A 6,000-nucleotide genomic window follows, 5' to 3' on the forward strand; every position below is an offset into this window, starting at 1 on the left:
ATTCTGAGCAAGTTTAACATGGTTGATGCTAAGCCATGTACTGTTCCATTGGTGGCTCACTTTGTTCTTAGCAAAGATCAGTGCCCTAAGAATGAAGATGGGGTTCAGAAAATGAAGAAAATTCCTTACTCCAATGCCATAGGTTCAGTAATGTATCTAATGGTGAGCACAAGGCCAGACATTGCCTACTCAATCTCCTGCCTCTCCAGATACATGTCAAATCCAGGACCACCTCAATGGGAAGCCTTGAAATGGCTGCTCAGATATCTTAAGCATACTGCTCATTATGGTTTACATTTTTCTAAAAGTTCAGACTTTACTAACCTTTGTGGTTTTGTAGACTCAAATTATGCTAATGATAGGGATAAGAGGAAGTCAACAACATCTTATGTCTTCACTCTTGGTGGTTCCTATGTGAGCTGGAAGTCACAATTGCAGCATATTGTGGCGCTTTCTACTACTGAGTCAGAGTACATTGCAATTACAGAAGCAATGAAAGAGGCACTATGGTTGAAAGGGGTTGTGAGTGAACTGCGGTTCCTCAAGCAGCTCATTGTTGTATACTCTGACAGCCAGTCAACTATCCAAGTGTGCAAAAATCTTGTGTTTCATGACAGGACAAAACACATTGATATCAGGTTTCACTTTATCCGAGATGTTGTGGAGAAATGTGAAGTGTTGCTGGAGAAGATTCATACTAACTCCTATCCAGCTGATATGGGCACCAAGTGTTTGTTAGTGGAGAAAATGCTTTCCTGTATCAGAAAACTCCACATTGACAATGGATAGGTAAAACTGGTAAATCAGGTTGTATTTCCCTTGATTGTGATGTTTACCTCCTGCTAAAGTTTTCTTTTACAAAGGTTTTAAAAACTCAATCTGTGGGATTGGAGCTTATTAATGTCTAAGACATTGTAGGCATCTTTTTGGCGATGATGAAAAACACAAGATCAAATCCAATGCCTCTCCTGATAAGGTCCAAGGTGGAGAATGTGAGATTGTGGGCTATTATGCAGGAGGCCCAAGTGTTTAGGAGCGGGCCCAATATCCATTGGCCATCAGTGCTGGCCCAGCTCCTAACCCTAGCTACGTGTCAGTGTGTGATTGGGTGTTTTATGTGTATCATATATATACTCCCTCTTGTGCCTTCCGCCTCACTTTACTCTCTCACTTTTCACTCTCATTCTCTCTCGGTAGAACTTCATCCTCTCTGCAGATCTAAGGTTTCTTCCCTTGATCTGGTGTCTTCTCTCTGTGTAATCTTGAGATATATTCCTTCTTCCTTCTTCACTGGTGTGAGCTCGAAGGTGTGAAGGTTGTGAGGAAACCTCTGGTTTTCTAGTCTTGTGGTGTTTGGACTGGTTGTTGGTTTACTGGTCGGGAGGAGTTGTTCTGAGAGCTTGAGTGTTGTTGTAGTAGCCGATGTGAAGCGGTTGGTAGAGTATTTGGTGTGCGGTGGTGGATCTAGGGTTCCGGTGTGACTTGCCTTGATCGACTGTGGTCGATCTGTGTTCTCCCTTGGTGCAAATCGGAGTTGTCTGGATATTTGAAGGCCGGTTATATAAATCTGTGTAGTTGTACCTGGTGCAACTTGAGCCACATCAAAACTTTGTTTTCTTCTTTAATCTTTGATTCTACTTTGGTTATTTTACTGCATTTTAATTGTCTTGAAGTTACTAATCGTTTACTTAGTGTTTCAGGCTCGATTATTGTTGATTGAAGCTATAGCCATAGTTTCTGTATCAGATCTGTTATCTGAGGGTTGATCTCCTCAGAATTGCGATAGCTATACTTGTATTATATCTAGCCTTCGGCTGATCTATACCTAACAGTGGTATCAGAGCCACGTTAGGATCAGTCAAGGCTGTGATATTCACATAGCCTTCTCTCCTATCGTGGATATCTGGTAATACAAGAGATCCATCGGTCTCTTGGTTGGTATTGTATTCTGAACTCACTCTTTCTATGGTTTCAGTGTGTTTTGTGGTGATTTTGCTGGAGGATACTTCAAGCAGTCTATGAAACTGTGTGGTTGCAATTGAGCCTTAAGTCTAAAAAAGGAAAAGGTAGTTTAATATTTTAATAAGAAGAAAGAACAAAGAGATTTATTTCTAAATATAAAAAGTGAACATTTAGAGTGAGATAAATTAAAAATAAATGTGGATATCTTGAAGGGGACGGAGATAAGATTTATGCGAATAATAGAATGGCCAAAGACAAAATTACAATCATTTACTGATTAAGATGTTTCTCCAACATACATGCAGACACATTTCTCGATTGAACTTTCAGCTATGTATAATTCTGTAAAAGTCTATCGTTAAAAATAAATATATGTTTCATGGTTGTATTTAAGGCATAATTTAGCCAATCATGATAAATCGCAAAAATTATGAGATAGGACTAGTAGTCATCAATTTATTTGTTAAATATCACTTGCATGTATAAAAGTACTACTCATTTATAAGATACAATTATTTATTTTTATAGAAAGCATCATTTGCTTTTATAAAAGTGTGAAGGTTGCATTTATGAAAAAATATATTACTACTTATTGTCATACTTTATGTGTGATGGGGTACGAACTAAACCCTAATGGCAAGCCCAATAACAGTGACGGCCCATCAGCCCAGAGCCCATGAAAGTGTATCTGTTCGGCACCCAAGAGTTCGGCACGACCAAAGAGTTCGGACTCAGCCTACAGCTCGGTAAAAGCCGACCAGCCTACAGCTCGGTAAAAGCCGACCAGTCAAGCTCTCCTCTCAGATCGGCAAGAGCTGATCGGTAAAGTCCATCAGTTCGGTCTCAGCATTCGACCGAACTAGGAGTTAGTGGACTCATGAAAGGCCTCCACGACCTCCACTATACCCACGATCTATTTAGTGGTACGAAGCAGTTATTGAGCAGTTATTGCTCACCCACGATCTTGTTAGTGGGGCTGCAAACCACGATCCTAGTTCAATGTATAAATAGAACTTAGATCAGATAGAAAAGGGTTAAGCTCTCTAGAGATAAAATACCATATAGCAAGTCTGTGTTGTAAGCTGTAATCCCAGATCAAGCAATACAATCTTGCCCTCCCTTCTTCCCGTGGACGTAGATTTACTTCAGTAAATCGAACCACGTAAATTCTTTGTGTCGTAGTTTTCATTCTCTACCAGTATTTACTAACATCAGAAATTCGCGGATCCATCACTGGCGCCGTCTGTGGGAAACAGAGAACAAAATTTGTGATAAAGCGAATTTTTGATCCATTTTTTCCACCCAAAAAATGCATACCAGATCGCAGAGTACCCGTATTCCTGCCCGTGAGAACCAGGAGGAAGCCAATCCATCCCACAGGTCTGGAAAGCAGCCTAGGGATAAATCCACCACCAGTTCTCATGGCGAAGGAACAAGCCGCTCCAAAAATCGTCCCACTGAGTCTTCCCAGCAGCCCGATTTGAATGAGGCTGTCAAGCAGTTTTTGGAGGCGAAGCAGGAGGAATTCTTAACCTTCCTGCGAAAAAGCCAAAAACAGCCGGAGACGAAAACGGCGGATTCTCCTTCTCCCTCCGCACAAGAAAGTCACTACCGCAGTAGTGCCGTGGCTTCCAGGAAGAAGAGTCCTCAACCCCGACATATTCCTGTTCCTCCTCGGTACCGGAATCACAGGAGAACTCAATCTCCTCCATACCGACGAGATATCGGATTCGCCGTGTACGGAGCACTGAAGACTCCGTTCTCGGACGACATCACCCGAACTCCCCTACCACAGAACTACCGAACTCCGTCGATGACTTACGACGGGCTCGTGGACCCTCACGATTTCTTGGGGCGCTATCAATATAACATGGCGAACCAGGGTCTCAACGAGGTCCACATGTGCAAGCTGTTTCCCGAGCTGCTCATCGGGAACGCGAGAAGGTGGTTCGATAGCCCCCCCCCAAGGCAGCATCAGATCTTACCGAGATCTAATGGATGCCTTCCACAGGAGGTTTTTTCAGAAAGCGGAAGCCCGAATCACTTCGGCTCAGCTGCTTTCCATTCGTCAAGGTCGCGACGAAAAAATCAGCGACTTTATGACAAGATTCCACAAGGAATGCCTGCAAGTAGACGATCTCAACGATCTGCTTGTCATTTCGGCATTCCAAAATGGAATCCTGCCCGGAGCTCTCTACAGGAAGCTCGTTGAGTGCGGTCCGCAGACAGCTCAGGAAATGTGGGACATTGCGGACCAGTACTCCCGGGCCGATGAGGCAGACCGTCGCAAACGGTCGTTAGACAGCTCATCGTCCCGAGGAGACAGAAGGAAGCCCGATCATAGCGATCAAGGGCATCCTCGCCGGACTCCATTTGAAAGAATTCAAAGGGCTCCGGTGCAAGACAGATTGGGACCTCGTCTCAATCCCGAGAAGCCGCCCGCTCAGTTCGTCCCGCTGAACAAGCCGAGAGCGGAAATTTTCGAACTGCACTCTGACCTATTCGAAAAGCCAAAGCGGATGACGAAATCAGCCGCGCGCCGACCACAGGATAGCTACTGCTCCTACCATCAAGACCACGGTCACGATACTGAGGAGTGCAGAAACTTGGCTGCAGGTATCGATGTTCTTGTGAAGGCAGGGACATTGAAAAAATACCGAAGCAAGCAGCCAAAGAAGAATAAAAAGCAGAGTGGTGCGAACTGCGCTCCTCAGGATCCGAAAAGGCAGCCGGATCCCGAAGACGATGACGAGCCGCAATATGATGGAGTAATCCAGACTATTGACGCGCTCCCTGCCGGGAAGACCAAGTCATCCCTAAAGTCAGAACGCAGAGGCTCCAATCGAGAGGAGCCAACGCATAAAAGGCTGAAGCAGGACGAAGTGATTACGTTCTCGGCTGCTGATCCCGTCCCGGCCATCTCTCCTCACCAAGACGCCATTGTCATCCAAGCCGGAGTGGCCAACAAACTGATCCACAGGGTGTTTGTGGATACAGGAGCGTCGGTTAGCATTCTTTTTAAAGAGTGCTTCGACAAACTAGAAGTGGACCCAGCTCGGCTCAGTCCGGCTCCGCTTCCCCTGAAGAGTTTCACCCAGGAGGACACCCGCCCTGAAGGTATTATCAGCCTTCCGATCACGGTGGGGAAAGCGCCTACTAGCTCCAGTACGATGATTGAGTTTTTCGTGGTGAAAGCTCGGTCCCCGTACAACGTCATCCTGGGAAGAGACTGGCTCAACACAGTTCGGGCCGTTTGCTCCACCTATCACCTCACCATCAAGATCCCTACTAAAGGAGGGATAGCGGTCATCCGAGGTGACCAAAAGAGAGCAAAGGAATGTCTGCAAATTGCGCTTAGAAGTGCCGAGCAGTCAGATCGGCACCACCAAGCATAGCAATCACAGCAGCCGGAGTCAGAGGCGATGACCGAAGTCATACCGGAGCCGAACTCGATGACAGTTCAGCTGTACGAAGACGATCCATCCAGAACGGTTAAGATCGGCTTCGCGGGAACGCCCCTACTTCGGGAAAAAACCATCCAGCTCCTCAAGGAGTATAAAGACGTCTTTGCATGGTCTCCGTTGGACATGACCGGAGTGCCCCCCGAGGTAATCACTCATCGGTTAAATATTGATCCTTCAGTCCGGCCGATAAAACAGAAGCAAAGACTCTTTGCGGCAGAACGAAGTCAAGTCATCCATGACGAAGTCCGTCAATTATTGAAGGCGGATGTGTTATTCGAAGTGAAGTATCCTTCGTGGGTGGCCAATCCTGTCATGATCAAGAAAAAGGAAGGAGGATGGCGGATGTGCATAGATTTTACCGATCTAAATAAGCACTGTCCCAAAGATTGCTATCCCCTTCCGAACATAGATAAAAAAGTAGAAGCTTTGATAGGCTTTGAAATTTTTTGTTTTCTTGATCTGTACAAAGGATACCATCAAGTTTTAATGGATGAGATTGACGCTTCAAAAACGGCCTTCATTACTGATTTCGGCATTTTCGCTTATAAAAAGATGCCATTCGGTTTAAAGAATG

Source organism: Salvia splendens, chromosome 12, assembly GCF_004379255.2.
Source record: "Salvia splendens isolate huo1 chromosome 12, SspV2, whole genome shotgun sequence".
NCBI lineage: Eukaryota > Viridiplantae > Streptophyta > Magnoliopsida > Lamiales > Lamiaceae > Salvia > Salvia splendens.